We start from the raw sequence: 19,848 nt of genomic DNA, 5'->3' as shown, positions 1-19,848 counted from the left end.
TAAAGAGAGAATTAAATATATGAAAATGACACCACATAATTTGAGAACAGGATAAATGGAGTTAAAGTCTTCCAGAGTCTTCACATTGTCTAAAACATGTCCATGTATTAATTTATATTAGACTTTAATAACTCAGGATTGCAGACTGTACTCTCTGGATCAATAACAGCTAAACAATAATAAAAACATAGATAATTATAAGTAAATTTAATACTTTAAATGTATGGAATAAAATATAATTTAAAACAAGTCAAAAGAAGGAAAAAGAGATTAAGCATAGTTAAGACAACTAGAAGGCAAACATCAGGATAATAAATATATATCAGTAATTACATTAAAATTAAAACAAGTATATTTCATCCGTTTGGGTCCTCCAGGAAGCAGGCACCAAGATGAAATGAGAGGTACAAAGCATTCATTGGCAAAAATAAAAGGGGAGAGAAAACAGAAGTATACAGGAAGAGTCTCAGACCATCACGCAGATCTGATATGTACAGAAAAATAAGAGGAAAGAAGGAGGATAGAGAGGGGAAAATGTCAGGCTGCAATGCAGCTCTAAGGCAGCGTCAGCCAGGCTGATTGGAGCCTCAGAGCAAAGATTGCCAGACACAGGAAAGAAAAAGCTTGGCTCCAGTATCCCTGTCATGCTTACTCATTGATTGAGAGCAAGCTAAGTAAAGAATGACTTTGGGCTGAATGCAGCAGTAGATCCCAAAGCAGTTGGAGGCTGTCAGCTAACGATCATCCTTACAGTAGCTTCTCTCTTAAAAATATCTGTGCAACACACCTCATAGGTGTCACAGTCCACCCTTTGTGCTGTATGGATTCACATCTCCACACATGTTCACACAGCAGCTTCTGTGGGCCTTCCTTCCTGAGGGAAACGTAGAAAAGGAAAGTTAGTAAGACAAACTTGTTTCCCCTGCCACTACGGCTGACCATGGGCTGCGACTGGGGCTGACTGTCTCCCCACTTCACTATCCATCCTCAATTCTCCTTACCCTCTGCTATCATTGCTGCAAGTTTTAATGCTTACCTGATAATACTACCCAAAGCCTCATTTCTGAAAGGTCTGAGACTCTGATAATCAGACTGTCCTCAGGACAGAGTTGCAGCATTTGTGTATTCACAATTACAAGTGGGTAAGAAAGTAACAAAATGGACCCACTTGGATCCCTTGGATTCTGCATTCCTTGAAATACCGTATATTTGTGCCTGTTTCCATTATTAAAGCATCCCTACTTACATGATCCTGGGTATATCATTTTGATCTCTAAAGACTTAATTCTGGACATACTACTTCTATTGTGCAATGAGCCACAGCTGGCTTCTCTGGCCTTATGATTTGGCAGGTCTGGCAGAACCCAGATCATAATAAGAAATTAAGGATGCATGGTCACTTGGTACCCATGATTAAGTATTCTACAAGGACTCAGTAGCACTCCAGGGGCTGTTTCTCAGAAAGTATATCATTCTCTACTGCATATGGCTTGGTCTTTCTCCAGAACAACAGAAGCCTGCAGTGTAATTATTTCACTGGTGCTGGCCATAAATTCCATAATGAATCTTTTTTAAACATAGCGTATTTCCAATAGCATCATGTTGACTGGACCATATGGTGCAAGGGGCAAGGGTGCTGTGTCATAGCTGATAGCCTTTTGTGTATATGGGCCAGGGCACAGCTTCTTGGTATAGAATATACTGCCTCTAGAACCAAAAGAGGACCATTAGGCATTGTGCAGCAATTTATCTTTTATTTTGGAAGAGATATCCTGACACACTCCTGAGTATGCTCCCTAAAAACTTTACCCATGTGTCAAGGCCATAAGTCTCCATAAATGTATCTTCCATCCTCTGGATTACCAAGACCTAGTTACCGCTTGCTTGTCTTGCCCAATCAGCATGATGTCATCAGTGTAATAATGGGTCAGTGTGGTCTTCTGTGGGATATCCAGATGGACCTGGTGGTTCCAATCTCCTTGAACTATGTTATGACAGAAAGTAGTAGAGTTAGTATCTAAGGCAACACTAAATAAACTGTTGTTCACACGGGTGCACATTGTTTCTGTTCTACTGAGAATGGAAAAGAACACATTTACCAAATAAAAGACCACATAGGATGTCCCTGAGACATAATTACTCTGCTCTACCAATGATACCATGGCTGGCATGGCAGCTGTAATTGGGGCTGTCCCTTGGCTAACAGTGGAATAGTGGATTCTTTAGCAACCATCCAATTTCTACAGGGGCCATAGTGGCTAACCAGATGGATACGATAGGAACCTCCACCCATGCATTTTTTAGATCTTTAAGTTTGACAGTAGTTTTTATACATACACACCAGAATAGTTTTATATTTAACATCTTGTCTTGCATTTGAGACAGTTTCAAGTCTTACGCTTGTCATTTCCCCACATAGTAAATCTTAACCCACAAGTCAAAAACTCCAGTGAAGGTTTGTTGGCAACTATGGCAATCCCAATTATATACTAGTGACAAGGAATGGGTCCCTTGTAAGGTAGGCTTTACACAGCACTCCATATTTTATCTGTCTCCCTGGTGTCTCCACACTAAGAAGGAAGTTGCAATGATCCTTCAAGATTCAAGGTGTCAATGTCAACTCAGACTCTGTGTCCACTAGTCCTCAAAAATATTTGGACATTGTCATTTCCCCTATGTACAGTGTATTGTGACCCGAGTAAATGGCCCTAAGTCCATTTGGGGAAGGCCTAGAGATACTTTTATAGTATATACGTGCAATGGTATTGCAGGGTTTTTCTTCTTGATCTGGCCATCCCTAAAATTATTGAGTTCCTAATTTGACAATTGGCTAAGTATGGAAAAGTCAGCTGAACAAGGAATCATGATGTTTTATTTAGCAGCCATTTCCCATCCTTCAGTTCCTTTTTTCTTGTCTTCTTTGGATGGTAAATGTAGGCAGGAACCCCTGTGGCTATCGCTCTCATTGGCTGCCCCTCTGAGCCATACCCAATGGCCTGAATGAATAGAGTGTTCTCTGGGTCTTTCCATGTAAGGTAATCCTCTGATGAGTCTTCTGATCTCATAATAGATCCATTCCAGCATGCTCACCTCCCTCAGCATTTTTGCTTCCTCTAAAATCTGCCTTAGCAACTCAAGCATTTCAGTTTCACTCAGCAGGGCTACCACTTTTTCCAGGCTTCTAAGAACCATCCAAGCAGTTAACTTTACCCATCCCCTGGGGTCTCTGACAGGGTCCTAAATCCTATGTTTGAGAAAGTATTCCTAAGTCAGTGAAGTCTTACTTTTGTTTTGAAAAAGATATCAAATACAAACTGAAATATTTGCAACTGAAATGTATGATATCTGTGATTTTATTTCAATATTCCAACAGAAAGTTAAATAAAATACAATGTTTATGCATGGACTTAGAATATGAAAATGTTAGTAACCATCGAAACTGGTTGATAGCCACGTAAGAGTATGTGTTTGGTTATTATTGTAAATTCCCTCTTTTGTGTGTGTATTTGAAAATATCCATAATGAAAAGATAGACAACAAAAAGACATTAGAAAGCTTCAAATATTTTATTTTCCCGTGGAGTTTCAATGTTGGATTTTTTTAATGGAAGGTAAAAAGAAAAGTTTAAATGTAATGAGATCGGGCAATGTGAGAGCAGAGCAAATGAAAGAAGAGAAAGGAAAGAGGAAGTGAAAAAGAGGAGGAGGAGGAGGAAGGGGGAGAAAAAAAGGAATGCTATGTATATAATAGGGTTTGGTAGAGATTAAAAACTTATATATAACTGAAATACCACCTCCTCAACATTTTTTGCTTCCCTTCACTTTAATTGAAAGACCTTGTCCACACATAAGCAAGTTCCAGATACTAAACTCAAGTGATAATATATCACCGCATTCATTTCCTTTCTTTGAGATACTTCAATCAAGTTTTCAAATGGTTATGTAAGTAAAGTGAATTATGAGGCTGAGAGAAAAAACAGCAAATAACTTTTGTAGATTTAGAAAAGAAGGAAAGTTTCAGAAACCACAAATGATTTGTCTACATTGCTGAAATGAATAAGAATGAAGTTAATTTTCCAGCACTTTGAGAGGCCAAGGCAGGTGGGATCGCTTGAGGTCAGGAGTTCGAGACCATCCCGGCCAACATGGTTAAACCCCATCTCTATTAAAAATGCAAAAATAAGATGATGTGGTGGTGCGTTCCTGTAGTCCCAGCTACTCAGGAGGCTGAGGCAGGACAATCTCTTGAACCTGGGAGGCGGAGGTTGCAGTGAGCCAAGATCGTGCCACTGCATTCCAGCTTAGGCAACAAAGCAAAACTGTCTCAAAAAAGAAAAAATGAAGCTAATTTAAGACAACCACCAAAAAAAAATCTTTCCTATCTCTGTCCATCACTGTTTCTTTGGTGATTTATGTTTTTTCTCTAATAAATGAAAAACTATACCAGTAATACATGATAAGATTCACATTATGAAAGACTGTTCATTCTTCTCCATTTGCCTACTCTTCTCTCCATAGATAGTGTCACAGAAGAGAGAAAATAATATGAGCAGAGATATAAACATGAGTAAAGATAAAAATAAGATAGTTACATAGATTATGTAGATATAAAGACAGATCTTTTTTACACACATAGGGCCATATTTTACATATTGGTCTGCAACCTTTTTATTCTATTAACAATAGGTCTTTGATATCTTGTCATATCAGTACATATAGGTCTACTTCATGACATTTTATATTATAATTATAACATGCTCTACTTAATGACTTTCCAACTGATGAACGTCATGGATTGACTTGTGTTTCCCAAAAAGATATATTAAAATCCTAACCTTCAGTTCTGGTGAATGTGACCTCATTTCAATAGAGTCTTCGCAGATGTAATTAAGTTAAGATGAGGCGTACTGAATTAAGTTGGGCTGAAATGGCTGATGTCTTTATAAGAGACAGAGACACAGAGATGCAGACACAGGAGAGAATACTAGAGATTGCTGACAAACCACCACCAGCTTGGAAGAGGCAAGAAAGGATTCTGCTCTAAAGGTTTCAAGAGGGAGTTTGTCTCTGCTAATGCCTTGCTTTTTGACTTCTAGCCTCCAGAACTGTAGGATGATTAATTTTTGTTGTTTTAAGCTGCCATTTTTTGGTATGTTGTTATGGCAGCCTTAGGAAACTAATGCAGTGAATATTTAGATTGTTCACAAATGTTTACACTGCAATACCATCTATGTATGCAGGGAATATCTCTCTTTAATACATCATCCAAACCCAATCAACCAACAATTCCAAAACATTCCAACAAGGGAGAAGATGTCCTAGGACTCAGGTGTATCTCACTTAAAATCATAGAGGAAAATTCATATAACTGTGATGGTCATTGTTATAATAAAAAAAAGATTCATATGGTTTCAGGGATGTTCTGTATAGTATTTAAAGGAGGCACAATTATTTCAGTGAGAAAAGATAGTTGTGTTCAATTATTGATAAATGTTTTTTTAAAACGATACCCCGGAAAGACCTAGCCTGAGCAATCAGAGAACAGAAAGAAATAAAGGGCATCCAAATTGGAAAAGAAGAAGTCAAACTATCACTGTTCACTGATGATATGATTCTATACCTAGAAAACCCTAAAGACTCATCCAAAAAGCTCTTAGATCTGATAAATGAATTCAGTAAAGTCTCAGGTTACAAAATCAATGTACACAAATCAGTAGCACTGCTATACACCAACAATGACCAAGCTGATAATTAAATCAAGAACTCAATCCTGTTTACAACAGCTTCAAATACATATACATAAATATTTAGGAATATACTTAACTAAGGAGGTGAAAAATATCTACAAGAAAAACTACAAAACACTGCTGAAAGAAATCATAGATGACACAAACAAATGCAAACACATCCCATGCTTATGGATGGGAAGAATCAATATTGTGAAAATGGCCATACCACCCAAAGCAATCTACAGATTCAGTGTCATTTCCAGAAAAATACCATCATCATTCACAAAACTAGAGAAAAAAAAATCCTAAAATTCATATGGAACCAGAAAGGAAACTTCATGCCAAAGCAATACTAAGCAAAAAGAACAAAGCTGGAGGCATCACATTACCTGACTATATAACAAGGATATAGTTACCAAAACAGCATGGTACTGTTATTTTAAAAGGCATGTAGACCAGCAGGGCACAGTGGCTGAAACCCGTAATCCCAGCACTTTGGGAGTCCGAGGTGGGTGAATCATAAGGTCAGGAGATTGAGACCACTCTGGCTAACACGGTGAAACCCTGTCTCTACTATAAAATACAAAAAAAAAAAAAAAATTAGCCAGGCGTGGTGGTGGGTGCCTGTAATCCCAGCTACTCGGGAGGCTGAGGCAGGAGAATGGCGTGAACCTAGGAGGCAGAGCTTGCAATGAGTTGAGATAGCACCACTGCACTCCAGCCTGGGCGACAGAGCGAGACTCCGTCTCAAAAAAAAAAAAAAAAAAAAAAGGGAGGGGTGAGCATGTAGACCAATGGAACAGAATAGAGAGCCCAGAAATAAAGCCGAATATTTATAGCCAACTGATCTTTGACAAAGCATACAAAAACATAAACTGAGGAAGGGGCACCCTATTTAATAAATGGTGCTTGGAAAACTGGTAAGCCACATGTAGAAAAATGAAACTGGATCCCCATCTCACCTTATACAAAAATAAGCTCAAGATGGATCAAAGATTTAAATCTAACACCTGAAATCATAACAGTTCTAGAAGATAACATCAGAGAAACTCATCTGGACATTGGCTTAGGCAAAGGATTCATGACTAAGATCCCAAAAGCAAATGCAACAAATACAAAAATAAATAAATGGAAACTAATTAAACTAAAAAAGCTTCTGCAAAGAAAAAAAAAAAAAAAAAAATTTGTAGAGTAAGCAGACAACCCATAGAGTAGGAGAAAATATTTGCAAACTACGCATTTGACAAAAGACTAGTATTCAGAATCTACAAGGAGCTCAAACAAATCAACAAGAAAAAAAAAAGAACAATCTCATCAAAAAGTATGCAAAGGATATGAATAGACTTTTCTCAAAAGAAGATACGCAAACAGCCAACAACATTTCTTCTTGGCCTTTTGGCTAAGATCAAGTGTACAAACAGCCAACAAACATGAAAAACTGGTCAACATCACTAATCAGGGAAATGCAAATTAAAAACACAATGAGACACCACCTAACTCCTGAAAGAATGGCCATAATTAAAATGTCAAAAAACAATAGATGTTGGCATGAATGTGATGCAAATGGAACACTTTTACACTGTTGGTGGGAATGTAAATTAGTATAACCACTATGGAAAAAACTATGGAGATTCCTTAAACAACTAAAATTAGAACTACCATTTGATCAGCAACCCCACTACCAGTTATCTACCCATAGGAAAAGAAGTCATTATATGAAAAAGGCACATACACACGCATTTTTATAGAAGCACAATTTGCAATTGCAAAGATATGGAACCAATCTAAGTTCTCATCAACCAATGAGTGGATAAAGAAAATATGATATATATACATGACAGAACACTACTCAGCCATAAAAAGGAACAAAATAATGTCTTTTGCAGCAACTTAGATGGAACTGGAGGCCATTATTCTAAGTGAAGTAACTCAGGAATGAAAAACCAAATATCATATGTTCTCACTTATAAGTGAGATTTAAGCTAAGAGGATGCAAAGACACAATAATAATATAATAGACTTTGGGGACTTGGTGGGGGGAAGATTGGGAGGGAAGTAAGGAATAAAAGATTATATGTTGGGTACAGTGTACACTGCTCAGGTGATGGTTACACTAAAATCTCAGAAGTCATCACTAAATAACTTAGCCATGTAACCAAAAACCACCTGTACCCCCAAAACTCTTGAAATATTTTTAAAAATAAAATTTTTAAAAGATACTCTGCAACTTCATTATACAAGAATGGCATAATACTATATGTCAAACTTGAAAAATTTATGCAATCATCTTACAGAAAAACATTCTTATAAACTACAGATATTTAAATTATTTTCACTATAGTGTTTAGTATATACTTTTTATATAAATTGGATCACACTATGATACATTGTTCTGTGACTATTTTTTCACTTAATATGTTTGGAGTATTTTTCACAAAGGAATATGCAGAGAAGTCATATTTCTCTCTCTCTCTACTACATTGTTAGAAATTAAGAGGCAACCAACATTTAGCTATTACAAATGATGCAGTATTGAGCATCACTGAACATAAATTTTCATCCAGAAGTATCTCTAAGTATCAGATTTCTAGAAGTGGGATTTCTATATCAAGTGAGATGATATACAAATGGCAAATAAGCATATGAAGGGATGTTCCACATCATACATCATTAGGGAATAGCAAATTAAAACAACAGTGAGATATTCCTACACAGCTTTTTGAATGGCTAAAATCCAAAACACTGAAAACATCAAATACTGACAAGGATATGAAACAACGAGAACTCTAATTCATTTACTGATGGAATCCAAAATGGTACAGCCAGTTTGGAAGACAGTCTGGCAGTTTCTTATAAAACTAAATATTGTCTTACCACACAATCCAGCAATTATGCTCTTCAGTATTTACCAAATGAGTTGAAAATGTATGTCCACACAAAAACCTGCACATGAATGTTTATAGCACTTTACTTACTATTGCCAAATCTTGTAAGCAATCAAGATGTCGTTCAATTGGTGAATGGATACAGGAACTGTAGTACATCCATACAATGGAATATTATTCACTAATAAAAAGAAAAGAGCTCAAGTCATGAAAAGACACAGAGGAGCCTTAAATGCATATTACTAAGTGAAATAAGCTAGTCTGAAACAGATACATAGTATATGATTCCAACTACACAACACTGTGGGAAAAACAAAGCTATGGAGACAGTAAAAAGATCAACTGTTTAATCCCAGCACTTTGGGAGGCTGAGACGGGCGGATCACGAGGTCAGGAGAGCGAGACCATCCCGGCTAACACGGTGAAATTCCTTCTCTGCTAAAACACACACAAAAAAATAGCCGGGTGAGGTGGCGGGCGCCTGTCGTCCCAGCTACTCGGGAGGCTGAAGCAGGAGAATGACATAAACCTGGGAGGCGGAGCTTGCAGTGAGCTGAGACCCGGCCACTGCACTCCAGCCTGGGCGACAGAACGAGACTCTGTCTCAAAAAAAGAAAAAAGATCAGTTGTTGCCAGGGAATTAGGGGGAGAGAGGGATGATTAGGTAGAACACAGAGGAGTTTTAGGGCAGTAACATTATTTTCTAAGATACTGCAATGGCAGATACATGATATTATACATTTGTTAAAACCCATAGAACTATACAACACAGAGTGAATCCTAATATAAACTATGTACTTTAGTTAATGATAATGTATTAATATTGGTTCACCAATTGTAGCAAGTGTGCTACACAAATGAAAGATAATGATAACAGAAGAAACTGGTGAGAGGGAAGATTATAGGAGGACCCTGTACCTTCTACTCAATTTTTACGTGAATCTAAAACTGCTCTAAAAAATGCCCACTTTTCTATTCAACACCATGTTGGCTACTATATGTTTTTTTACCTTTGTCAGTCTGAGAGCAAAAAGACATTAAATATTATTTGGGTTGCATACTATTTTTCAGAAAAAACATTTAATATATACAAAAAGTAATAATTATAAGTTATGGTCACATACTACCTTATTTTTCCATTTACATGCTATTAGAGAATAGCAAATATAATTGATGCTGCTTTGAAGGAGCAAAAATCTTAAAAGACCCTCAATAATCTATCTCTGTCAACTTCTTACTAAAGCTTCAATCAATAAATAACGGCACAAACAGAAGTTCCAAGCAGATTAAAGGATTAAATGTATTTTTCATTATAGCTGTAAAAAATATTGGAAGGGTGACCAATATTTTTAATTATAAAATAAATGAAGAAATTATGAAGACAATGTCCTTTTTATTCCAAAAAATGTGTAATTTCTGCTCTTCAAAACAAATTTAAAAATCCCACAAAAATAAAAAGGTGAAGAACTGCCCAAATTCTTTTTGTGAACTTTCTAGGCTACAGCTCACCACTTTCTTTCTCATTGAGCTCACTGGATTCTAACCATGCTTAATACACAATATCAGAGAAAGGTGCTAACGTTTTGGAGGAATATAAACTCACAACCCCAAATAATAAGAAATTTAAGGAGTACAACTTCTTCCAAAAAAAATTGATCAACATATACCACTGGAAATGAAATGAAAATAGTAACAGCCCAAAAATGTTTAAATAAGTATGATAAATATACAAAAGGAAATTAAGAAATTATGAGTAGTAAATAAAAATAATGAACTTTTTAAGTTAATAATTAAAATAAAATTAGAAATATTAAATCAGAAAAAGATAAATTGAAAAAACACAATCAATGAGATAAACACTAAAATGAATACACCTGAACAAAGAATTAATGGGTTCTTTCTAGCAATTCTAGAAATCTTCCTAGATGGAGTAGAAAGAGGAGAATAGTGCAAAAATATAAAAAGAAAGTTTAAGAAAAATGAAAATAAGATTACAATTGCCAGCATCTGCTTAATAAAACTTCCAGAAGCAGACAGATATAAAAATAATGAGGAGGAGATACTTAGAAAATAATTGCTATCATCCTTCAGAGTCAAGTAAGATAAATACCTTTATGTTGAAGGAATACAGAGAATACTCTACAAGGGAGACTAAAATTATATCTATATGCAGTATAGCAAATGTTAAGAATATAAAAAATAGGCTGGGTGTGGTGGTTCACACCTTTAATCCCACCACTTTGGGAGGCTGAGGCAGGTGGATCACCTGAGGTCAGGAGTTCAAGACCAGCCTGGCCAACATGGTGAAGCCCTGTTTTTACTAAACATACAAAAATTAGCGGGGTGTGGTGGTGCACACCTGTAATTCCAGCTACCCGCGAGGCTGAGGCAGGAGAATCACTTGAACCTGGGAGGTGGAGGTTGCAGTGAGCCAAGATCACGCCACCGCACTCCAGCCTGGGCGATAAGAGCGAAACTCTGTCCCCACCCCACCCCACACCCAAAAAATACAATATAAAAAATAAAGGAAAACTAAAGCTTCTGGGAAGCAAGAACAAATTCCCTACAAAGGAAAAAGAATCTGTTTTAATCAGACCCTCAAATAACGTCAATGGATGCAAGAAGAAAATGAAAGAACAGGTTTAAAATGTTAACAGGAAGTAACTTAAACCTTGAATTGCATAACCAGACAAATTGTCACTCAGATGTAAGGGTTTAATAAAAATATTCCTAGACATAAAGGCCTTAGAAGATTTGTCACAAAAAGTCCCTTATTGGATAGCTTTGGGAAAAGTACTCAAATTATTAATAGAAAACAAACAAACACAGGCGATTCTGTAAGAGAAATTAAGGGTAATCAAACACACTTTCATAAATTTTATTGTTAAAAAAAAATCAATACCAAAAAATTACATATATCAAATAACCTGTAAGAGGACATAACAAAAAAAATCTAACTGTGAATGGTGGGGGCAGGTGAGAAAGAAACAAGGGGACAGGAGAGATGCTGATACTCTGTTTTCTAGCAAAAGACATGATTTCTGGATGATTTCAGGATGAGGAGAAATTACTTAATGGGTACCGTGTACATTATTCAGGTGATAAATTAAAGCCTTGACTTTACCACTGCTTAACGTATCCGTATAACAATATTACAATTGCATCCCATAATTTAGATTTTTTTTAAAAAAAGAAATGTTAAAAGTAAAAGAATAGAAAACTCTTATTATGCAAATGGAGATATATAGAGTTAATTTTTTAAAAAATTATCATGGAGATGAGTTATTACATAATTATACAATGTTCAATTCACCAGGAAAACGTAGCACTTTAAAATATGTATGCCTCAAATAAAGTAATCTTAATATAAATAAAGCAAAAGTTAATAACTTGTAGGGGGAATTTAGCAAATCATCTTTATAGTAGATGATTGTAATATATCTCACAACATTGACAGGTGACGCAGAAAACAATTTAGAAGAGTTGTAGATGATTTGAACACAACTAAAGTATCATCATGAACATATTCTTATGTGGCTCGCAGTCCAGAAAGTAATCTTGAAGAGATTCCGAAGTTCATTTAGGCCATTTGCATACCAATGCTGCTGATAGCAGTCAGAGATCTTGGGATTCTCCCTTCCCTGATATGTTAAAGGACAGTTCCCTACATAGTCACTCAAAAGGAGAGGTAGGAACTAAGCCCTCATGGCCATTTGGCGCAAAAGGTTTTTTCTTCCTCACATATGTAGAAGTCTGCACTCAACTAGAGTACAGATTTTTCCAAACCATGCATACAACATTTACAAAATTTGACCATCTGCTGAAACATATCAATTCCCAACAAATTTTGGTGAATCAATGCAATAAAAACTGTGTTCTCCAACCATAATACATTTCAGATAGGAGCTAATAACAAAAAAGATAAATTATGAATACCTGCATGTTAGAAAATCTTTTAAAATATATTTTTAAATATCTCTCAGGTCAAGAAAGACACCATAATAAAAAATTTTAAATACTTAGAAATGAATGATAATCAAAACTGATATTATCAAAATTTCTAGAAGGCAGTGACAGTGGTGCTTCATGTATTATAATTATATTTTTAGATCATATACCTTTAAGGCTAGAGATTAAAAAGCTAAAACAACAGAATAAATCTAAAAGAAGTAAAAAGATCTTAAAGATGAGAGAAGATACAAATGACATTTTTTTTAAATATATAATGTAATCAACCAAACCAAATTCACAATTCTAACGAAGTAGACAATATTTTTGGTATGATTGGTAGTGGAGGGAAAACAGAGAGACAAGAATTCGTATTTTAAATGAAAAATGGAGTATAACTGTAAATACTGCAGAGACTGAAAAGAAAATGAGGGAATACAACTTAATGCTAACAAATTTGAAAGCTTAAGAATAATTAACAAATGCCTTTAAAAATTTAACAAAACTGATTAAAGGAGATGTAGAAAGATTGTGTTTTCCTATAACTAGTAAAGGATATAAAGTAAAAATTTTAAAATTTCCTACAGAGAAAAGAGCAGGTCTAGATGGTCACACAGTTTATTCTAAACCAGTGGTCCCCTACCTTTTTGGCAACAGGGACCAGTTTCATGGAAGACAATTTTTCCACAGGATGGAGCAGGGAGGTGAGGAACAGAGGGGATGTGGGGATGGTTTGGGGATGAAACTGTTCCACCTCAGATCATCAGGCATTAGATTCTCTTAAGGAACAAACAACCTAAGTCCCTCCATGCGCAGTTCACAATAAGGCTTCCGCTCCTATGAGAATCTAATGCTCCTGCTGATCTGACAGGAGGTGGGGCTCAGGCGATAATGCTTATTCACCCAGGGCTCACCACCTCCTCACTGGTTCATGGTCGGGGGGCTGGGGACCCCTGTAATCTAGACAATTCTTCCAGAAAATAATATTAGAGGAAATAGACTTCAATTCACTTGTCAAGTCTTTAACAATAAGAGAAGACAAGATATAGCATACAAAAGAAAAATTGCAAGCTCATTATATCCATGATAAATATAGATGTAAAAACTATAATGAAAATACTAGCAAACCTTACTCAAAAGTGTATGAAAATGTATCATCCCCAAATTGTTTACCCCAGAATTACAAGCTGAGTTAATATTAGAAAATCTATAAATACCATTTTCTATCTACATGAGTAAATTGAGATCAATACTTTATTAAATTCAAAACCCATTCATGATAAAGATCTGGCTCTTAGAAAACTAGAAATGGAAGGATAACTATTTTTTTTAACCTACAACAAGCATGATCTTAAGTGAGGAAACATTAAAAGAGTTGCTATAAAGAGAGAAATGCCTGCTATCTCCACTTCTTTTAACATTGTACTGAAAGTTCTAGTCAGTATAAATTCAAGAACTGTCATTATTTGAAGCTAATATTATTTCTACACAAAACACTAAAAAGTCTCTTAAAAAAGTATTTAAAATAATAGAAGTATAGGAAGATAGCTTTATATAATATAAAAATTGCTACATTACAGCAACAAGGAACAAGAAAACATAATTTTTTAAATTTACAATTGTAACAAAAACTATAAAGTATTCAGGAATAAATAAAACTATGTGCAAGACTGGTACATAGAAAATTACATAACTTTGCTGAAGGGCATTTCTAAAAACCTAAGTAAATGGAGATACCATCCCATGTTCATGAATGGATAGAAAGATAATATTACAAAAATATCAGTTCTCCAATTGATGTAAAGATGTAATGCAATTCGAATAAAAATTCCTAAAAGTTTTGTTGAGGAAATGAGAGGGAACTTAATAAGTAGATTCTAAAAAGTAAATAGAAGAACAAAGGGCTAAGAATAGCTAAGACTAGTGAACTAGCTGCTCTACTAGATATAAAGCTGTTTTTATGGAACTGTAATAATTAAGATGGTATTACATAGATGCCGAGAAATGCCAATAAACAGATACAACAGAACAGAGAGCCTCGGAGAAGATCCACCTTCATGTGGAACTTTAATAAATGGTAAAAGTCAAGTGGCAGGTTGTTGGGAAAGGAGGAGCCTATTTAATTAATGCTGCTGGAAAATTGGTCATTCATATGGAAAAAAATGAAATTTGATTTCTACCTCAATCATATTCAACAATCAACTATAGATGGATTAAGAACATAGATGTTAAAAACAAAACTTTAAAACCCTCAGAAAACATAAGGTGAATATCTTTTTGATCTTGAGGTAAGGGAGGATTACACAAGATACACAGAGTGCTGACCATGAAGCAAAATCGATTAATTCAATTTGAAAATTTTGTTCAGTAAGACACCTAACAAATAATTATCAAACAAGCTATAAACCAGCAAAATATATTTGCAAACAAATAACTGACAATAAACTAGCATCAAGGATGTTTAAAGAATTCCTACAAATAAATAAAGAAATAGCAAACAATCAAATATGAAAATAATCAAGAGAAATGAATAGGTCCTTAATATGGTTTGGCTTTGTGTCCCTACCCAAATCTCATCTTGAATTGTATGATAGTCCCCAGTTGTTGAGGAAGGAACCTGGTGGAAGATGATTAGATCATGGGGGAGGTTCCCCCATGCCGTTCTCATGATAGTGAGTTCTCATGAGATCTGAGATCTGGTTTTAAAAGCGTTTGGCAAGTTCCTCCTTCATGTACTTCTCCTTGTGAAGAAAGTGCCTGCTTCCCCTTCACCTTTTGCCATGATTGTAATTTTCCTGAGGCATCCACAGTCATATGGAATTGTGAGTAAATTAAAATCCTTTGTTTATAAATTACCCAGTCTCGGGTAGTATAGTTACAGAAGTATGAGAATGGACTAATACAGACCTTCATAATATAGAAAAAAAAATCAAAAAATATCCAAGAAAATCCAAATCAAATTACAATGAAAACTAAATATACGCCCATATTATTAGGAAAAATAAAATCTGACAATACCAAGCACAAGGGGTAAGCTACTACTGGGTCCATTTATGTACTGCTGATGGAGTGTAATTATCATAAACACTTTGGAACATACTGTAGTATTATACTATATAGTTAAGCATCCATGTACTCTACAACTTAGCAATTCCAATTATAAGGGTATAACCTGGAGAAATTCCTGTACATCTTGCCTGCAGACATGAGAAAAAGTCCATATAATTTCTAGGTTGTAATAGTGAAAAATTAGAGAACAAAAAATAAAACTTGGGGCCCAAGATGGCCGAATAAGAACAGCTCCAGCCTTCAGCTCCCAGCATAAGTGACACATAAGATGAGTGATTTCTGCATTTTCAACCAAGGTACTGGGTTCATCTCTCTGGGGCGTGTCAGATAGTCAGTGCTGGTCAATGGATGGAGCCCAACCAGCGAGACCTGAAGCAGGGCGAGGCATCACCTCACCTGGGAAATGCAAGGGGGAAGGGAATTCCTTCTCCTAGTCAAGGGAAACTGAGACACACAACACCTGGAAAATCGGGTAACTCCCATGCTAATACTGTGCTTTACCAAGTGTCTTAGCAAACAGCACACCAGGAGATTATATCCTACGCCTGGCCCGGAGGGTCCCACACCTACGGAGCCTCCCTCATTGCTAGCACAGCAGTCTGAGATCTAACTGCAAGGTGGCAGCAAGGCTGGGGTGGGGCGCCCACCATTGCTGAGGCTTAAGTAGGTAAACAAAGCCTCCGGGAAGCTTGAACTGGGTGGTGCCCACCACAGCTCAAGGAGGCCTACCTTCCTCTGTAGACTCCACCTCTGGGGACAGGATATAGCTAAACAAAAAGCAACAGAAACCTCTGCAGATGTAAATGTCCCATCTGACAGCTTTGAAGAGAGCAGTGGTTCTCCTAGCATGGAGGATGAGATCTGAGAACAGACAGACTGCCTGCTCAAGTGGGTCCCTGACCCCTGAGTAGCCTAACTGGGAGACATCCCCCACTAGGTGAAGACTGACACCTCACACCTCACACGGCTGGGTACATCTCCGAGACGAAGCTTCCAGAGCAAGAATCAGACAGTAACACTTGCTATTCAGCAATATTCTATCTTCTGCAGCCTCTGCTGCTGATACCCCAGGCAAACAGGGCCTGACAAGGACCTCAAGCAAACTCCAACAGACCTGCAGCTGAGGGTCCTGACTGTTAGAACGAAAACTAACAAACACAAAGGACACACACACCAAAACCTCATCAGTATGTCACCATCATCAAAGACCAAAGGCAGATAAAACCATAAAGATGGGGAAAAGCAGCGCAGAAAAGTTGGAAATTCAGAAAATCAGAGCGCATCTCCCCCTCCAAAGGAACACAGTTCATCGCCAGCAACGGAACAAAGCTGGACGGAGAATGACTTTGACGAGTTGACAGAAGGCTTCAGTCAATCAAACTTCTCAGAGCTAAAGGAGGCACTACGGACCCAGTGCAAAGAAACTAAAAACCTTGAAAAAACAATGGAAGAATGGATAACTAGAATAGCCAATGCAAAGAAGTCCATAAACGAACTGATAGAGATGAAAACCATGACACGAGAACTACGTGACAAATGCACAAGCTTCAGTAACTGACTCGATCAACTGGAAGAAAGAGTATCAGTGATTGAGGATCAAATGAAAGAAAGGAAGCGAGAAGAGAAGTTTAGAGAAAAAAGAGTAAAAAGAAATGAATAAAGCCTCCAAGAAATAAGGGACTATGTGAAAAGACCAAATCTACGTCTGATTGGTGTGCCTGAAAGTGACAGGAAGAATGGAACCAAGTTGGAAAACACTCTGCAGGATATTATCCAAGAGAACTTCCCCAACCTAGTAAGGCAGGCCAACATTCAAATTCAAGAAATACAGAGAACACCACAAAGATACTCCTCAAGAAGAACAACTCCAAGACACATAATTGTCAGGTTCACCAAAGTTGAAATGAAGGAAAAAATCTTAAGGGCAGCCAGAGAGAAAGGTCGGGTTACCCACAAAGGGAAGCCCATCAGACTAACAGCAGATCTCTCGGCAGAAACTCTACAAGCCAGAAGAGAGTGGGGGCCAATATTCAACATTCTTAAAGAAAAGAATTTTCAACCCAGAATTTCATATCCAGTCAAACTAAGTTTCATAAGTGAAGGAGAAATAAAATCTTTTACAGACAAGCAAATGCTGAGAGATTTTGTCACCACTAGGCCTGCCCTACAAGAGATCCTGAAGAAAGCACTAAACATGGAAAGGAACAACCGGTACCAGCCATTGCAAAAACATGCCAAAATGTAAAGACCATCAATGCTAGGAAGAAATGGCATCAACTAATGAGCAAAATAACCAGCTAATACCATAATGGCAGGATCAAGTTCACACATAACAATATTAACCTTAAATGTAAATGGACTAAATTGTCCAATTAAAAGACACAGACTGGCAAATTGGATAAAGAGTCAAGACCCATCAGTTGGCTGTATTCAGGAGACCCATCTCACATGCAGAGACACACATAGGCTCAAAATAAAGGGATGGAGGAAGAACTACCAAGCAAATGGAAAACAATAAAAGGCGGGGTTGCAATCCTAGTCTCTGACAAAACAGACTTTAAACCATCAAAGATCAAAAGAGACATAGAAGGCCATTACATAATGGTAAAGGGATCAATTCAACAAGAAGAGCTAACTATTCATAAATACATATGCACCCAATACAGGAGCACCTAGATTCATAGAGTAAGTCTTTAGAGACTTACAAAGAGACTTAGACTCCCACACAATAATAATGGGAGACTTCAACACCTCACTGTCAACAATAGACAGATCAACGAGACAGAAAGTTAACAAGGATAACCTGGAATTGAACTCGACTCTGCACCAAGCAGACCTAATAGACATCTATAGAACTCTCCACCCCAAATCAACAGAATATACATTCTTTTCAGCACCACATCACACTTATTCCAAAATTGACCACATGGAAGTAAAGCACTCCTCAGCAAATGTAAAAGAACAGAAATTATAACAAACTGTCTCTCAGACCACAGTGCAATCAAACTAGAACTCAGGACTAAGAAACTCAATCAAAACCACTCAACTACACGGAAACTGAACAACCTGCTCCTGAATGACCACTGGGTATGTAACGAAATGAAGGCAGAAATAAAGATGTTCTTTGAAACCAATGAGAACAAAGATACAACATACCAGAATCTCTGGGACATATTTAAAGCAATGTGTAGAGGGAAATTTATAGCACTACATGTCCACAAGAGAAAGCAGGAAAGATCTAAAATTGACACCCTAACATCACAATTAAAAGAACTAGCAAAGCAAGAGTAAACACATTCAAAAGCTAGCAGAAGGCAAGAAATAACTAAGATCAGAGCAGAACTGAAGGAGATAGAGACACAAAAAAATCCTCCAAAAAATCAATGAATCCAGGAGTTGGTTTTTTGAAAAGATCAACAAAACTGATAGACCACTAGCAAGACTAATAAAGAAGAAAAGAGAGAAGAATCAAATAGATGCAATAAAAAATGATAAAGGGGATATCACCACCAACCCCACAGAAATACAAACTACCATCAGAGAATACTATAAATATCTCTATGCAAATAAACTAGAAAACCTAGAAGAAATGGATAAATTGCTGGACACATACACTCTCCCAGGACTAAACCAGGAAGAAGTTGAATCCCTGAATAGACTCACAGCAGGCTCTGAAATTGAGGCCATAATTAATAGCCTACCAACCAAAAAAAGTCCAGCATCAGACAGATTCACAGCCGAATTCTACTAGAGGATTCCCTATTTAATCAATGGTGCTGGGAAAATTGGCTAGCCATAAGTAGAAAGCTGAAACTGGATCCTTTCCTTACTCCTTATATGAAAACTAATTCAAGATGGATTAGAGACTTAAATGTTAGACCTAAAACCATAAAAACCCTAGAAGAAAACCTAGGTAATACCATTCAGGACATAGGCATGGGCAAGGACTTCATGTCTAAAACACCAAAAGCAATGGCAACGAAAGCCAAAATTGACAAATGGGATCTCATTAAACTGAAGAGCTTCTGCACAGTGAAAGAAACTACCATCAGAGTGAACAGACAACCCACAGAATGGGAGAACATTTTTGCAATCTACCCATCTGACAAAGGGCTAATATCCAGAACCTACAAAGAATTCAAACAAATTTACAAGAAAAAAACAAACAACCCCATCAAAAAGTGGGCAAAGGATATGAACAGACAGTTCTCAAAAGAA

The 19,848-nt window shown here is 36.7% G+C and overlaps 1 long non-coding RNA gene across 1 annotated transcript in view; it reads right to left on the bottom strand.

Moving 5' to 3' along the window:
- Nucleotides 1-280: 280 nt before the first annotated feature.
- LOC126956462 (uncharacterized) overlaps nt 281-19,848 on the bottom strand; it is a 43,672-nt gene continuing 24,104 nt past the window's right edge. Inside the window, exons 3-4 of the long non-coding RNA XR_007726384.1 lie at nt 1,878-1,984; nt 281-874 (exon numbers count right to left, since the gene is read on the bottom strand). This is a non-coding gene — a long non-coding RNA (uncharacterized LOC126956462). The remainder of the gene's footprint in view (nt 875-1,877; nt 1,985-19,848) is intronic.

The sequence above is a fragment of the Macaca thibetana genome, chromosome 6, assembly GCF_024542745.1.
Source record: "Macaca thibetana thibetana isolate TM-01 chromosome 6, ASM2454274v1, whole genome shotgun sequence".
NCBI classification, from domain to species: domain Eukaryota; kingdom Metazoa; phylum Chordata; class Mammalia; order Primates; family Cercopithecidae; genus Macaca; species Macaca thibetana.
The sequence above is the reverse complement of the archived record's forward strand: the minus strand, read 5'-3'. Positions and strand labels throughout refer to the sequence as shown.